Here is an 18,417-nt window from a genome sequence, read left to right as displayed (position 1 = left end):
GAACCTCTCAAATTTATTCAATGGAGATCTAGGTTTCTGGCTATTTATAATATGGAATTAAAGTCATATGAATGTAACGGAAATCACAGAAATGGGGATCAGGATATGACAGCCTGTTACAAAATGGATTGACAGTACGATTTAATGATTTTATGTTACAGGGTAACCTTGTTGTAGATCTGTCATTGGTAAGGAATGTATAGTATTTTATATACACCTCCCCTCTTGATATAAGCTTTCTACTTTTGTCTAATGATAGGAATGTAAATTAAGGGAAGCATTATTTATTGCACCTGCACTTTATTTGTGACTGGCTTATCATGTCATGAATTTCTGAAGAGGGATAATGATTAGCCACGAGGTTATCGTTTTGTATTTTTTATTTTCTTCCCCTCCCTCTTACACTCCCGTTTACTTTTTGTGATAATAATATGAAATAATTAATGATGTTTTATTTATTTATAACATTTATAGAGCGCACTGTTACCAGTCGGTGTCCTGGCGCTGAATGAAAGCTCCCCTAGCCTGGCCTGAAACTTACTGAACGAAAAGCCACATTTTCAAATTTTTGCGGAAGGTCATTAAATCTGAAATCGGCCTAGTAGACAACGGCGAGCATTCCAGGCCCTCGCAGGATAAAGCTTCTGCTCACCCCATCGAGCTTTCCTTTTCCGAGGGGTAGCGATCAGCCACAGATTGGCTGACCTAAGATGTCTACCCGGCCGGTACCATTGAAAGTACTGTGTTAAAAAGGCCGGGCCAAGCCCCCGAAGGGTCTTGAAAACTATGCACAAGGCTTTAAAGGAGATCCGTTTCCGCACTGGGAGCCAGTGCAGCTTCACCAATTCCTGGGAGATGGAGGCAAACTTTGGTACGCCTGTGATAAGACGAGCTGCTGCATTTTGCAAGGCCTGAAATTTGTTGAGGAGCCCCTGTTGGGCATTGAGCAATAGGCTGTTGCAATAATCAAGGCAAGATAGGACCAAGGCCGTCACCACTGTTTTCCTGCACTCGTCGGGTAAAAAAGGGAGTATTTTCCGGATTATTTTCAGTGTGAAATGAATGGCTTACGTCATGGCATTAACTTGGGGCCTAAAGGTAAGTTTATCTGTGCTCCTTCTGTGTGTGCTTTTAAAATGCAAATAAAAATATTTGAAAAAAAGGTTAGATTACATAACATTTTTGACATAATGTCTTAGACAACAATTTGATACCATGTGCAGAAAGGCTAAGAAAACCTTGCATGGATTAAGATAATTCCATAATTCATTTGCCTGGAGAGAATATGATTTTTGCAGCTCACGGAAAGAGACAACATAATTTTTCACAGTAAATGGCATTCCAAATATACAAATCTCAATAGAGTTTTTTTATCAGCAGAATACATTTTAAAATTGTCAGAACGTGAAAGAAAGCATTTGAGAATGTATATGTAAGTTTGAGCAAACATGAGTGAATATCAGATATGTCATTTTTACTAAGACTTATTGCCACGATTAGAGTTTGAGCCTATCAACTGTAAGAAAACCCTACACTGATTCATTTGAACAGACCCCCCAGGATATTGTGATTTTAAAATTAGCAAACTAATTGTGAAATCAGCACTTCTGTAAAAATCCAGTGATTTTTACAAAAGTGCCTGTAAAACTTGACATTCTAAATAATTTGAGGCTGATCCTACTTTTATCAGCTCTATGCTGAGCCAATAAAAGGAGTGTGAGCAACAGGTTAGCTAACTGCAGAGGTTTTAATTTCCCTCCTCTTGTGCTGACAAGCCCTGCCCTCCCTTTTGTTTTGAGGGACCTGCTGTCCCTTGGCTCTTTATCTTTTGCAGCTTTATGAAGTTTACTCTTCATTTGTTAGGCACAGGGAGTTTAAATGATTTGCCCAGAATCTGAGGCGGAACTTAAACCTGGTTCCCCAGCCCCAAAGTCTGAAGCTGTGGCCATAACGCCACATCCTCTCCTCTACACCATCACCCACTCTCTCCCATGTTAGGGCTTTATAAATTGGTTTTAAGCATACATATAGATTTTTTTGTCTTTTTGTTCAGGATAATCTTTTCCACTTGTATGGGTTGCACAAATGAAGAGCTGAAGAACTGTAAGGATAAACGCTTAGGAGATCCATTGGAGGTATGTTCCAAAAGGTGACTAAAGAAAATTAGGAGACAGTATGGCTGTTGGGGAGTTGATGATGGATAAGAATTTAAAGAGATTTTTGTATGATCAATTTTTGCCAGAAGTCTAAATATAATGTCATCATGCATGATAATAACAGTGTATATAGTACATGAGAGAAATTGAAGAGGATTGATGTGGTAGCAATAAGGAGGGTATTGACACCACATGATGTTTTCCATCCAAAAAACCATTAATGTTACTTTCTTTATGGGGATAATATGTGGAAATTAGATTGTAAATAGGCAGACTCGAAGGGGCTGATGAAAAATGAAATTGATATGATGTTTTTAATTTTGGGGAATGTGATTGAATTATTGATTTTCTAAAAATACATAGGGATCTATATCGATTTGTGTACTTATCCTTTTTTCCAGTCCTGATGACGTCCAAGAGAGGACAAAACACGTAGGCTGACGACTGGATTTTGTTATATTTGACTGACAACTGGATACTGTTATATTTTGGAGCTATAATTTTCCTTTGAATTAATAAATGGAAAACACATAGAAATGAGTTTGCCTATGGATTTGATTCTCTAAAAACAATAATCCATAGCGGATACATTGGTGCTCCTTTCCATTTGTAAAATTCATTTTTGAGGATTGGATCTTTGGCGGTGGGACCTGGGAGAGTGTAGCGTCATTTATATGGAACTTCGTGATTTATTCAAACAGGACTTTGAATTGCTCACCAGTGCGCCTGGTTGTTGTGCCCCCATCGCCTACAGGAAAGAGACATTGTGTTTAAAAGGGCGTTGCAGCATGGTAGAGACGGATATAGATGAATTAATTAAGGCCCTTATCTGGAATAACAAGGTACAAGGATGGAGGATGACCGGGAAAAACTAGAAGCAGAATTCTTTCAACAAGCAAATTGAACACCAAGGATGTTAATATAGATCTTCCCAACAGCAGTCTAAAAAGATAATTTTTTTAATTGGAGATATTGAAGAAATTAGAACTGTCTAAATGGTGGGACGGTATTACTTCAAAGAATACTGTGGAACAAAAATGTGTACCCAGAGGTCTCAGAATATTGATCTTCCCAACGTTCGATGACTTGGATGATGATTTACTTAAAGAGTGGAAAGAAAATTTGCATTTATCTTCATTTTGCATGATGCATATACTTATTAAGAACACAGAAAGGAAAGTGGAGAAATTGAAGGGTCAAATTGAAGAATTAGAAAAGGAGATTCAAGATATGAATCTGCCAGATTTAACAGAGAAGAATTACGCTATCTTGAAGGGAGTGATCAATCAACATCAATTACAGATTAAGGATAAGAAACTCAGCAAAAATAGGAGGGGTGTAAGGGACTACAGGCAAGGTAGGGTAATCACCTTTGGGAAAGGTTTTGTTGAGGTTCAGAAGCCAAAAGGACCAGGAATAGGTGAGGCACAAGGGGAACTGAGCTCTGTTAATTACAGTAGCTCTGATTTGTCATCTAGTGAAGAACAAGGAGCTAGTAACTCAGCTGAACTCAGATCAACGACTAGTTCTTTTTCCGAGGAGATTCAAAGAATACGAAGAAGGAAGAAAAAGATAGTAAAAGAACAAAGAGGGGCAAGAGAAGGCACAGAAAATACACGAATTGGGACACGCAGTCAGGACAAGTTCAGGAAATAGAACAGGAGAGGGAACTCTTGTGGTCTATATCACAAAATCATGATTTAGAGGTCATTAATCTATCAGATAGAAATCTAAACGAACATGAATTTTCTGTACTTAAGAGAGGATTATCTTATTGTCCAAATAGGATGTGTGATTTCACTGACATTGAAATTGATTTCTATAAATTTGCACAGAGATTAAAATTGAAAAGCTTTTTTTCAATTGTGGATAAACCCATATATGCAAAAAGCACCATTAAAAAATCGAAGTTGACTACAGAACATATGCGTAATGTGCAATTACTTATATCTTTAACAGAAGTGGAGAGGTTTGGGGTAGAAGACTTTACCACTATGTTAGATATCCGGACAGATTATGGGTGCACCAGTGGTTTAAAACCTTTGTCTAAATTTATAGCAGAAGGTTCACAATATACTGCCATTGACTTATTCGTCAAAAGAACTTTAATGGATATATATAGATTAGAAAACCAAGTAGGTCAGAAAAATGTGAATCTCAGGTCAAATGAGAACTTGTCTAAGGATGAACGACGCGATACAAAAGGGGATGATGGACGGACCGTTTGAGAAAATCAAACACCCCCAGTCAACTGATCTGGGATTAATCCATCATCATTCTTTAGCTCACTCCACCCCCCAGTTCAGACATTCCCATATGCAAATCAGTCTGACCCTGTGCCTCATGGGAACAGTCCAGGTAGAACTGACAAGCCATGTCTTCCCTGGACCGGAAACAAGCATCCTGGGACCGGTTTTGGGTTCATAACCCTCATCAGCCAGGCAATCTTGAATCCAGTGACAAAGTGAGCAAGGGACTCACGTCTGAGCATACCCTGCCAACGTAGGGCAAACAAAGCAATACAAAAGGGGATGATGAACGGAGCGTTTGAGCAAATCAAACACTCACCCCCAGTCAACTGATCTGGGTTTAATCTATCATCATTCTTTAGCTCACTCCGCCACCCCAGTTCAGACATGGCCATATGCAAATCAGTCTGACCCTGTGCCTCATGGGAACAGTCTAGCCCGAACTGCCAAGCCATGTCTTCATTGAACCGGAAACAAGCATCCTGGGACCGGTTTCGGGTTCATCACCCTCAACAGCCATGCTATCTTGAATCCAGTGGCAAAGTGAGCAAGGGACTCACGTCTGAGCATACCCTGCCAACTTAGGGCGAACAAAGCAATACAAAAGGGGATGATGGCAGTTCGGGCTGGACTGTTCCCATGAGGCACAGGGTCAAGGCTGATTTGCATATGGCCATGTCTGAACTGGGCTGGTGGGGAGTGCTAAAAAAACAATGGATTTAGGCCCAGATCTCTGTACTGGGGTGAATTAATGACATTGTTCTGCATTCTGTCCATCAACTGTTGTTTTTGCAAGATTGAACAATGAGCATTAATGAGTTTGAGACAGGACAAGGATATAGTAATAAGAGAAGCCGACAAAGGCGGAAATATAGTGATTATGAGAAGAATAAATTATTGTCAGAAAATCAGGAGACAGTTGAGTGATGTCACATGTTACACAAAATTGATGTCGAATGCCACTAAAGAAGCAGCCAGACACATTACTGAGAGGCTTTACACATGGAAGGAACACATCTTTTGGATGAACAGGGATTTAAATATCTTAATGTCACAAATACGACTTTTCGTTTAATTGATGTTTTACCAAAAATCCATACGTCTACACAAAAACCGCCAGGCAGACCCGCCAAGTAGGAGTTCTTACTAAGAGCTCCCGGGTTCGGGATATCGAAATTCGAATCTAAATCCCTGAAATAACCCCGCCACCACCCCCCAGCCCCCACCGCAAAGTAACATGAAGATATAAGCAACAACAAGAAAGTAGAAAAAAAAAGAGAAGATGGCACTCACCGAGGGCGTATTGACGAAGACTCAACTGGAGAGAGTCTGAAATGAGAGACGGATCTCCAGCAGTGGAAAAGGCTGAGGTCTGTTATGTTATGTTATGTTAAGGTGAGCTTATAGAGCGCTCTGTCACCGTGGGTTTCCTGGCGCTGATCTGGTGCTAAGGGAGGCAGGGGAAATTAGCCAGATTGTGGGAAGAGCCATGTTTTCAAAGATCTGCGAAATTGGATGAGTGAATTGGAGAATTTAAGCAAGGGTGGAAGAGAGTTCCAGAATTTGGGGGCCAAATGTGCAAATCTCCGGCCTCCGATTCTGCAGAGTTTGAAAGAGGGGACAACCAGGAGGCGGAGGTGAGAAGATCTGAGGTTACGTGAAGGGCAATAGGGACTGATAAGGGATTTCAGGAAGGCAGGGCAGGGACCAGTTAAAGATTTGAAGGTGAGGCAGCCGATCTTAAAGGCTACCCTCGAAGTGACAGAAAGCCAATGCAAGTTGGTAAGAAGAGGTTTAGCGGATTGCCATTTCGGGATCCCGAAGGCCAATCTCGCCGCTTGGTTCTGGACGATCTGTAATCTAAAAAGAAGGGCCTTGGGCAGACCGTGATAGAGAGAATTCGAGAAATCCAAGCGGGAGAGGAACTCTGTGGATAGGAACAGCCGGGAATGGCAGTGAAAGTGGGGATCGGGCTCCAGATGCACTGGAGTGACGATCGATGCCCCGTTGGCAGGAGTGCCCGAGAGAAGCGCCGGAGCCTTGCCGAGAGTGGGATACAGGTCACCGGGGGCGGTTCGATGCCCCTAGGCGAATCGGTACCCAGAGTACACTTGGCCCTGTAGCGCAAGGAGGGGGCAGACAACGAGTCGTTGCGAGCCGGTGCAGAGACTTGTCTGGGCTGCCTGCGGCCGCGTCGAAAGGATCGGTGTCTTCGGGCGATTCAGCTTCAAGTGTCGGGCTGCGCAGTGTGGCCTTTGCAGGGAAAGGAAGGTCGAGGGATAGGATCGAAACCACTACCGAGCAAGGGGAGAAACTGACGCTGGAGGAGAAAATCAAGCGAGCGTGGTCAACAACAGAGAGCCCCCATGCAAAGTTGGGTGAGCGCCTGAATTTGACTAATATATATCAACCAATGTGATTCAATCAAAAATTGGCATTTGATCCCTGCAACATTGGGGAGGAAAGAGCAGAGGAGCCTAGACTTGGCTTGCCAGACTTTAAAATGGTGGCCGTCGAGGACGCCCAATCCTGCGAGCTTCAGTGACCAGTAAACAACATAGGGCAAGTAGAAAGGAAAAGAGGACTACCCTAAAAGAGTGAAATGACTAAACCTGGTTGGCCTGACTTTACAATGGCAGCCGTAGAGTACGCCCAATCCTATGAGCTCAGGGACCAGTAAACAACACAGGGCAGTAGAAAGGAAAAAGGGACTATTCCACAAGAAGAAGTGTGAAAGGACTAAAAAGGACTACGTTAGTACATCTGATAAAAACATAGGAAAGAGGACTACGCAGCTAGAGAGATAGAGAACGTTTATACAGTAGATATTCCAAAAAAAAAAAAAATCTAGCCTATTTAAAAGATTACTGGATCTTTCATCACGGTCAATATAATACAACTACACAGATATATCACTCTCAACCAATCAACTACCATGGCAGACAACCACTTAGAACCAGTAAGCATGAACTCACACATCATAAGGTATCCTACCAAAATGTCCAAAAATGCAGCAAAAAATTCTAGCATAACCTACTAAGGAGAAACCCAGACACGCTGATATCTGACCCCACGTCCATCACAATCGGAGGAAATATAATGAATGACATGATATTCTTTACAAGACGAACGGCTAAATGGCGCTATGCCTTTACGAATTTACTAAACGTAATATTCATTACCAATATTCCACATGGCACAAAAATCATGACAAAGTCAGCGCCAAGATGCAGAGCTGACCTAAGCATAACTATATACAAGAACGGTATAGTGCTAATACAGGCCTCTAACAACGAATTAGGAAAATTTGACAATATATTCCCTACTTTAAAAGGGTATACGGAGAACACAAGATCCGAACAACACATGGTACCCTGGACACCAGGAGCATTACATCTTCAGATAATATAATAATCAGAGAATCGCAATCTACGCTGGGAACAGTCATAAACCGAGTAAGGAGCACACCGCCCAGAGTTGAAGCAGAGATAACGGAAATGGCTACGCAACATCGAATAACGACAATGAAGTTCAGAAGGAAGATGCAACATCCCGAAACATCCAAGGAGCATCACCCTCGATTAGGCCCCGCACTAAAACTTGAGTAAGCCTAGAGTTAGAAAACCACAACACAGATATACCTCATTCTACCCTAACACAAAGAACCTCTCAAAGTACCTATCTTAATACAAAAAATCTATCTCACCCAAACAGGAAAACAAGAACACAAAATCAGGACAGAACAGACAACAAGACTATTTTTAGTGGAACGGACAACCAAAATAATCTCAAAAAGAAAAGAATCTTGATGAAAAGATCAAATCCAACAAAAGGTAAATCACGAAACAAACGAGGGAACATAACAATCACATCTCCTCAGATCATGAGAGAAGTTGAAGGTCTTAGAACAAAAATGAACAACATGTCGCAAGACATACTAAGCTCTCTGAAAGAGATAGAAAAACTCCATGTAAGTACAGAAAACACCCACAAAAAAATAGAGCGCTTCATAAAGCTGTTACACCACTCTCAAAAGCAAAAGGAATGAGTCGGCGATGCCATTATCAAACAGGCATAATCGACCAGATAGGAAACCTATAGAATTGTCGGAAGACGAAACCTTATCCTTACTCCGGGATTATGAGATATCGGAAAGCAACAGAGGAGAGGAAATCAAAACAATCCAGTTCAATGTCAATAGAAAGGCGAGGCTAAATGATAGGAAACTCAACCTTAATAACTTACAAGTTCAGATAATCCCCGAACCGCAAATTGTGACCTCAAAGTGCATGGAAAAATCGCTGAAATGCCTTCTGATCAACTGCAGGTCTGCAGCTAAACATGCATCAGACATACCAATTGGCGTGACAATCCTCACTGAAACATGGCTATCAGATTCATCATCTCCAGTTCTAGACCTACTAGTGCCCCCTTTATATAACATCGTGAGACTGGATAGACGAGAGAAGAAAGGAGTTGGCATTGCATGCATACATTGTTCGGATATAGAAATCGCCCAAATTCACTCGGAACCGATCAAAGAGTACGAATACATAGGCATCAATTTAAGGGCAGACAACAACCTAACATGCAACCTGCATGCACTTTATCATCCACCTGGAAACAATATGCCGTTCATAGAACAACTAATGGACATCATCACAGCAAATCACAACTCAGACACAAAGAACATTTTACTAGGGGACTTTAATCTACACTGGAACAACAACAATGACAAACAAATAAATGCCTTCAAAGATTTCCTAGCAGAGCTCAATCGTACTCAAGCATGCACACAGCCAACTCACTCGAAAGGAGCTACCTTGGACTGGATAATTTCAAAAAACGAGAATATATCAAATCTAGCAATAGATCCATGCAACTGGTCAGACCACCATATCATAACATTTGTGATTCCCACATGGAAAAAGAATGAAAACGTACAACCGAATAGAATATAAAAATGGATGAGGGACACAAAAGATTCGAACATTGAGCGTTTAAAAGAAGGCTGTGTAAAGGACTTACACCCACCAAAGTGCCTACAGGACGTAAATGATCTAACGGTCCAATACTATACATCTATTACGGATATAGTTAACTCCACAATGCCTCTTAAACAGAAAAGAGTTACAGAGAAGATTAAAAATCCTTGGTTCAATGAGACAATAAATGAAGAAAGAAGAAAACTGATAATGGCGGAAAGAAAATGGAGACAACACCCTTCTTCTCCCGTATTGAAATCTCTGAGAGAAACCAGGAAAATATATAACAAAAAGATCCTCAACTCCAAAAAGGAATTCATCAGGTCAGAATTGGATTCCGCCAAAAACAGACCTCGTAAATTATTCGAAATACTAAAACAACAATCCAACAAGGCAGCCACAACAACTCAAGAAGTCACAAAAACACAACTAAACTGCAAAGTATTCTCTTCCTTTTTAACAGACAAAGCCAACAAACTGGAAAGGGAGCTCAAGAGTGCAGCGGATAACCTAATAATCCAAAAACCTACAATGAGATTTGCCAACTCCTTAATTAAGGAGAGTGGGGCAAAAAATAAGGCCCATTGGGAATCTTTCAAATCATTAGACCAAACAACATTGCCAAAGTGCTACGAGATATCAGACCTAATAACCACTATAATGATCCACTACCGGCGAAATGCATGAAAGAAATCAGCCAGGCCGTGATTCCCTTATGGACAAAAATGATAAACGCCTCTCTATCACAAGGGATTCTCCCACAATGCCTAAAAACCAGTCAAGTAGTCCCCATCATAAAAAAAACGACGGCGGACCCGACAGATCCGAATAACTTTCGCCCGGTAACTAACATTCCGGTACTAGCCAAACTAATAGAGAAATGTGTGCAGAATCAACTAAGCCAGCACATAAACAATTTCTCTCTATTCGATGAATGTCAGTCGGGCTTTAGATCAGGACACAGCATGGAAACGGCGATGTTACATATAGTCGATGATGCTTTACAAGCTTCAGACCAACATAGATCATGTCTACTCATCCTTCTAAACCCATCAGCTGCATTCGACACAGTGAATCATGAAAAATTACTGAATAGGCTCCAGGATAGGATGGGAATATCAGGTATGGTGTTGAAATGGTTTGAATCCTTCCTTCAGGATAGAACACAAAGATTCTTAGTCAATCAATCTCTATCATATTCATGTCCTAACACAATTGGAGTACCGCAAGGATCCACACTATCTCCATCACTGTTCAAGCTATATATCGAACCGCTCACAGAAATTCTCCGTAACTCCAAAATTTCCTTTCACATGTACGCGGCCGACAGACAGATATACCTCAAGATCTCGTCGTTGGAAGACATCAGGTTAATGAATGAGGCCTTAGAAATGACATTACAATGGTTAACAATCAATCATCTAAAATTAAACGCTCAAAAAACAGAATTCCTTCTAATATCACCCTCTAAGAAACACAAAGAAGTTAAGGAATGGGCTAGAATGATCACAGCGCTGAACTGCACCCCTACTTTAGTCGACTCAGCTAAATCACTAGGAATAACACTGGATGAGAACTTGGATATGAAAGAACATATCAAGGCAATGGCAAAAAGTGCCCGTTTTCACTTGAACTATATCAGAAAGGTGAAACCCTTCATTTCAAAAGTTGATCTTAAGCTGGCAGTCCAATCATTGGTCATCTCAAGGATTGAATATGGATGCACTACGTTAGCAGGCTTATCACAAATCTCCTCAACACCGCTAAAAGCCTGCCTCAACGCAGCGCCGAGACTTATAACCGGGTCTAGGAAGTTCGACCACATTTCTCCACACCTAAAAGCATTAAACTGGTTACCGTACGAAGCTAGAATTCAGCTAAAAATGGCATGTATCACTCACAAAGCGCTTCATTACAACACTCCAAGATATCTTACCCAGAAAATAGTAGTATCGGGAGGAAATAGACCTGCTAGGAGTGCTAAGAAGCTGGTACTGAGACCTCCTATTTTCCGGAAGAAGAGAACGTATGATAGAGCGTTCTCTGGAGCAGCCCCTAGAATCTGGAACTCTCTTCAACCAAACATCAGAAAAATAACAAACACAGGAACGTTTAAGAGGGAAACGAAAATATTTCTAATGAGCAAATTCCTCCCATAGTTCTAGATCGATCTTATTTAACACATTGTCAGAATCAAGTCCAAGACACTTACTCACAAGAAGCAAAAAGAATTACAAATAACGGAGTAGGTCTTACTCGAGGATTATAATCTATGGATGGTGAAGCTGGAAATCACAGGACAAGACTCAAGACAAGTGAGCTTATATCCTAAAAACAATATCTACCTCATATCTTGGACCATACTTTGTTAATCCGATGTATAGATCCGCTAGTTTCTTGGAATTCTGCTTAGATCGGCACCTTATCAATCCTGTTACCAGATTATATAGAATGTATAACACATCGGAAAGATATTTATCGCCATTCTGCAAGCAGGAGGTCGCACGTTAGATATAGTTTTTTAGTCAATAAGTTAATCTCTGAGGCCTTGCACACGTATTGTATGTCATATCTCTTTGTTTTACCCTTCCTTCCAATATGTCTCCATTCTACCTCATGCTATGTAAAGCGATCTGATACCCGTGGGTCTTGTTCGCGCTATACAATACTCTTTAAATAAATAAATAAATAAATTAACAGAACACCTCTCGGAATTTGTTGATATATTTCTGAACATCAGCAAAACAGAGGGGGGGGGGGGAGGTTCCTAGGGACAGTTTAACGACCCTGCAGTACTACTATCCCTGTAAACAGGTAAACAGTTAAACCAACAAAAAATAGCAGCTTGCTATTTTTTATTGGTTTAACGATATATTTCTGAAACCATTAGTGGTGACTTTACAGTCTTATATAAGGGACACTATGGATTTTCTAAATAAACTTGAAGACATGGTTTGAGAACAGGGAATGAGTTTTGTAACATTGGACGTAGTGGGACTGTACACCTGCATACAGAGGGAAAAGGGGATGCGAGCCCTGAATCACTTCCTGGGTACTCGTAGTGCTAGTTTGCAAGAACACTCAGTAATGATCATGGAGAGGAGTAATCTCATTCTCCAATTTCTTTCCTTCTTATTTTAGGGAGAGTGGTTCCACCAAAAAAGGGGAACAGCAATGGGTTCTAGGTTTGCTCCCCCTTATGCCAACCTCTTCATGGGGTTGTTTGAGAAAGAGGATGCCTCGAGCAAGAGAGATGACAAATGGACTGATTTGATTTTGTTTTGCATCGCTTAATTGATTACATTTTATTAGTTTGGAGGGTCACATGACAAGAATTAATGGAGTATTTTGAGTTTCTGAACAGTAATGAGTGTAATGTAGCATTTACAGTGAATCATCATACTCATCAGATTGAATTTTTGGATGTGTAATTGTCTGTAGTTGATAATCAGATACACAGCAAATGTTTTGTAAGAAAACAGCCACTAATTCGATCCTAAGAGCAGACAGCGCTCATCCCCCATCGGTAATTAAAGGAATACTGTATAGGGAGAGGGGGCAAATCAGGAGAAATTGCAGTCTAGACAAAGACTTCAATAGGGAACTAGATCAGTTACATTCAAGACTCTCAAATAGAGGATATTATGTAGAGGGTCTGAGGAAAGGAAGAGTCGGGTGGGCATAATGAGACGAAATGCCACACGGATCCAAAAGGAAAATGGCCCAGCATTTGAACATTTGGCCTTTATTTTGAATTTTAATACTTTGCATGACAACATTTACAAAATACTGAGCAGAAACTGGAACTTACTGAAGAGAGTGCCGGGTTAAACAGGGATCATTGCAGACAAACCAGCAGTTACTTACAGGAGATGTCCCACAATCAGAAATCTAATTACTAGGAACTACATAGAACCTAGGAATATTAGGGGCGGATATTGGCTCCCAGATCAACCTAAGGGATCCTTTACTTGTGGTTCATCTAATGTTTGTGTGGTTGGAATCAATTGGATCAAAAAGTTCAAGTACAATACCAACAAGTGGTACAGTATTAATGAATTAATAAATTGCAACAGTTGTGGGGTGATTTACATACTGTAATGTGAATGTTTTAAAATCTACAGAGGCAGCACAAAAATAATTTTAAAGTTGAGGATACAAGAGCATATAAGAGCAATTGTGAATGAGTAGGTTACATCGCCAATTTTTCAACATATTAGAGACAATCACCCTATGAGAAGGAATATTAAATTTCAAGGAATACAGAGGATTATTCCAAATGTGAGAGGGGGTGATTGGGAACTTAAAATAAGGCAACAGGAAGCTAGATGGTTACGTAAAGCAGAACAGTTGATCAGGGTTTAAATAGTGACAATGAGTTGCACTATTTTTTGTAACAGATTTACATATTGTGAAAATAAACTACTGTGAGCAATAGGTCGGTATATAGTGTAAGACGTTTGACAATATCTTGAAGGTATATACATTTTTTTGTTATTTACTTGAGATGGTACATTGATGTTTGAGTTAATAGCTACTATTAGAATATATTCTTTTTGTTACTGTCAGCCGTAATGTAGAAACTGTACTCGAAGTAATGAGTCACCACGCAAAATTTCAAACAGGTCAGGCAGTATCGTATTAATAATTGTAAAACGATTAATTTAAATTTAATCACAACAAATGAATGATTATTTAAATACCATATTAAAAGATTTTAGATGTTACTGGTTAGACAGGCAATTGGCTCAAATAATAGTACCATTGGCTCTTGAAAGGGGATTGGTCAAGTACTGTGAGGACCTGAGAGGGAGCCACGGTTGTAGCAATGTTAATTCAGAGGCTTGAAATAGCGACTTCCTTTTGGTCTAAATAAGTAAAGACCAGAGAGAAAACAGTCATAAAAATAAAACTGACAGACGATTGGCTCAAACAATAGTACCATTGGCTCTTGAAAGGTGATTGGTCAAGTACTGTGAGTACCTGAGAGGGAACCGCGATTGGTGTAATGTTAATACAGAGGCTTGAAAATAGTGACTTCCAATTGGTCATTTGGCACATTGAAACACAGGCATACTAGACGGCCAATTTTACGGCGAGATTTATTGGGCCATGCCGTGGCAGGAAGACCAAAGTAAAAGACACTCTGGCAAGAGGTGAGAACCAGGGGGTGATATGGGGGAGCTTTGCCTGACTGGGGTTTTTTAGCAATAGACCTGTAGAGCTTGGTGACTAACAATCAAGAGAACAATAAGTATTGTGTGTTCTCTTGTTACATAATTGGATAATATATTTGAAAAATGTACAGGACTCCCATTGTCCATTATGTCTCTATTTTGGAGTATGTAAAAAGTTAAATATAAATGTGAGATTTATCACAACAACGTCCCCAAGGGAATAGGGGTTAATAAATTGATTTTAAGCATACATATACATTTTGTGTTTTTTTTTGTTGTTCAGGATAATCTTTTCCACTTGTTTGGGTTGCGCAAATGAAGAGCTGAAGAACAGTAAGGATAAACGCTTAGGATATACATTGGAGGTATGTTCCTAAAGACTAAAGAAACTTAGCAGACAGTATGGCTGTTTGGGAGTTGATGATGGATAAGAATTTAAGAGATTTTTGCATGATCAATTTTTTCCAGAAGTTTAAATATGATGTCATGATGCATGACAATAACAGTGTATATAGTATATGAGAGAAATTGAAGAGGATTGATGTCGTAGCAATAAGGAGGTTGCTGACACCACATGATGTTTTCCATCCAAAAAAACATTAATGTTACTTTCTTTATGGGTATAATATATGGAAATTAGATTGTAAATAGGCAGACTCGAAAGGGCTGTTGAACATGGAAATTGATATGATGTTTTTAATTTTGGGGAATGATTGAATTATTGATTTTCAAAAAATACATAGGGATCTATATTGATTTGCGTACATATCCTTTTTTCTAGCCCTAATGACGTCCAAGTGAGGAAGAAACGCATAGGTTGACGATTGGATATTGTTATATTTGGCTGAAGACTGGATACTGTTATATTTTGGAGCTATGATTTTCATTTGAATTAATAAATGGAAAACACATATGAAAGGAGTTTGTCTATGGATTTGATTCTCAAAAAACAATAATTGATTGGATACCATAGCGGATACATTGACGGTCCTTTCCATTTGTAGAATTCATTATTGAGGACTGGGTCTTTTTGGTGGGACCTGGGAGAGTGAAGCGTCATTTATATAGGACTTCGTGATTTGTTAAAACAAGACTTTGAATTACTCACCAGTGCGCTTGGTTGTTGTGCCCCATCACCTACAGGAAAGAGACATTATGATCTCCAGTTACATTACACAAGGTTACTCTTCGTTTGTTAGGCACGAGGAGATTACGTGATTTGCCCAGATTCTGAGGCGGGACTTAAACTTGGTTTCCCAGCCAAAAAGTCGGAAGCTCTGGCCATAACGCCACATCCTCTCCTCTACACCATCACCCCCTTCTGTGCCTCCTCTCTCCCATGATAAACACGCCTCCCCCAACAGCCCCAAGGCACTGATCAAGCCCCTCTCCTCACCCCCAGTGCCCTTCCCTTCCCAAGTCACAAGTATACCTGCTACTCCATTTGAATTGAATTTGAATTTAAAATTATTTATAAAGCACACGTTCACCAGCGGTTTCATGGCGCTACAACTAACAGATATCTGGGCGAAGGAGCAGGAGCTGAGTTAAAAGGGAATAAAACTGCTAATGAACTAATTAAAAGATTTAGTAAACAAATGAGCTTTGAGCTGTTTCCGGAATTGCGGATAAAGAGTTAAGGCTCTAAGCTCAAGAGGCAGGGAGTTCCAGAAAAGTGGGGCAAGGGTCGCAAATTTCGAACCTCCCCATTTCTTCCTCCGGAACCGCGGGACTGTGGGAAGGGATTGAGTGGATGAGCGCAATTCCCTGGAAGGAACATAGGGGATGATCTCAGATGAGATAAAAGCCGGTGCCGTGCCCAGTCGTGCTTGGAAGGTGATGGAAGCAAGTTTAAACTGGACACGGGCGCGGACAGGGAGCCAATGTAGGGACTTGAGGAGGGGAGTGATGTGGTGAGACTTTGGAAGTTTGAACACCAGGCGTGCCGCCTGGTTTTGGATCTGCTGCAGACACCTTAAACTATATGCAGGTATACCTGCATATAAGGCGTAGCCATAATCCAGGCGGGAGATGACCATTGCCAGGGTGATCAATTTCAGAGCGTCAAAAGAAAAAAAAGGGACACCTTGCGTATAGTGCGCAGTGAAAGAAAGGAAGAAGAAACTACAGAACTAACCTGGGAGTGAAGGGTGAGTTGAGAATTGAGATTAATGCCTAATGTTTTTACTGAGGTAGAGGGGACAGGTGGAGGGCCTAGGGAAGGGGGCCAAAACAAGGAAGACCAGGGGCTGTATGAACCACCCGTCAACACCAGCTCAGTCTTGTCTGGGTTGAGTTTCAGATGGTTGTGGTTCATCCAGTCCCGGATATGGATCATAATAGATTGGAAGTTAAGGACAGAGGCAGGGGAAGAAAACAGATTAAAGACAAGTTGGAGGTCATCCGCATAATTAAATACGGTGACCTCCATTTGCTGCAGTGAGAAAATAAGAGGGGCGATGTAAAGATTAAACAAAAGAGGTGAAAGGGAGGAGCCTTGGGGGACCCCGCACTGAACTTTCCAAAAGTCCGCAGTAAAATCACCCAGGCGAACTGCCTGGGTGCGGTCCCTCAGGAAGGAGGATAACCATACCAGGGCAGTGCCCCCGATCCCCGCCGCCCTGACACGGGAAAGCAAGATGGTATGATCAACCGTGTCAAAAGCGGCTGAGAGATCGAGGAGAACCAAGGCCTTGGTCTGGTTAGTGTCCATTCCCTCCCAGAGGTTGTCGAGGACCGAAAGAACTACGGACTCCGTAGAGTGTGCAGGGCGGAACCCGGCCTGGCAGGGGGCAAGAGCCCCGTACTTCTCCACAAAAGAGCTCAGAGCGCAGGTGACATGGCGCTCGAGCACTTTCGCCAGGAAAGGCAGGAGAGAGATGGGGCGAAAATTGGCGGGAACTGAGGGGTCTGCGCCCAGCTTTTTCAGGATGGGAACGATGACTGCTGTTTTAAGTGGATTAGGTACCACGCCCCAGGAAAGAGAGCTATTGAGGAGGTGAAGGGGGGGGGTCTGAGCAAGTAGTAAAGATGTGACGGAGAATGTGGGCAGGGCAGGGATCTAACGGGGAGACGGATTTGACAAGGGGAATTATGGAAGCCAGGGATTCCTTAGTCAAGGAAGGGAGGGTAGTGAGTTGTCCCTTGGGGGGAGGACACTGGGGATCCACAAAAGTAGGAGAGGGGGGAGGGATGTTGGCTTTAATGGTGGCTATTTTCTGAATGAAGAAATTGTTGAGGGAGTGACAGAGTTCCTGGGAGGGGGTGGGCTTCAGAGTGGTTCTGTCGGAAAATGCCAGGTTGTGCACAATCGAGAAGATTTCCCTCGATTGGTTCTCAGCTGCGAGGATTTTTGAGGAAAAATAAGTTGTTTTAGCCACCAAGATATCCTTTTTATATTGAGTCAGGATGTTAATGAACTCCAATCGCAGTGAGGGGCAGTAGTTTCTCCTCCAGGCCCGCTCCGCTCGACGTACCGCTAGTTTGGTGGCCTTAAGATCTTCATTAAACCACAGGCTGGCATCCTTCTCCCGCTTTGAGGTGACCCGTTTCAGAGGGGCAATAGAGTCGCAGCCTGAGGAGAGCCACTGTTCAATGGCCGTGACATGGGAAAGGGTGGATAGACCTTGTAGGGAGGGGTAGGAGGTGGTGAGTAGAGTGGATAAATTTTCAGGGCCTACTCGCCCCCAAGCGCGAACCCAGATGTTCTTAGGAAGTGGGGGCTTGTGTGGGAAGGGCAAATGAAATCAAGTGATGGTCTGACCATGTACAAGGTGAGATGGATAGGGACTCTATGGGACCGTTCAAGGACCAAATCTGGTCTAGGATGTGACCCTTGACATGGGTAGGA

Source organism: Lissotriton vulgaris, chromosome 7 (assembly GCF_964263255.1).
Source record: "Lissotriton vulgaris chromosome 7, aLisVul1.2, whole genome shotgun sequence".
In the NCBI taxonomy this organism is placed as follows: domain Eukaryota; kingdom Metazoa; phylum Chordata; class Amphibia; order Caudata; family Salamandridae; genus Lissotriton; species Lissotriton vulgaris.
The sequence above is the reverse complement of the archived record's forward strand: the minus strand, read 5'-3'. Positions refer to the sequence as shown.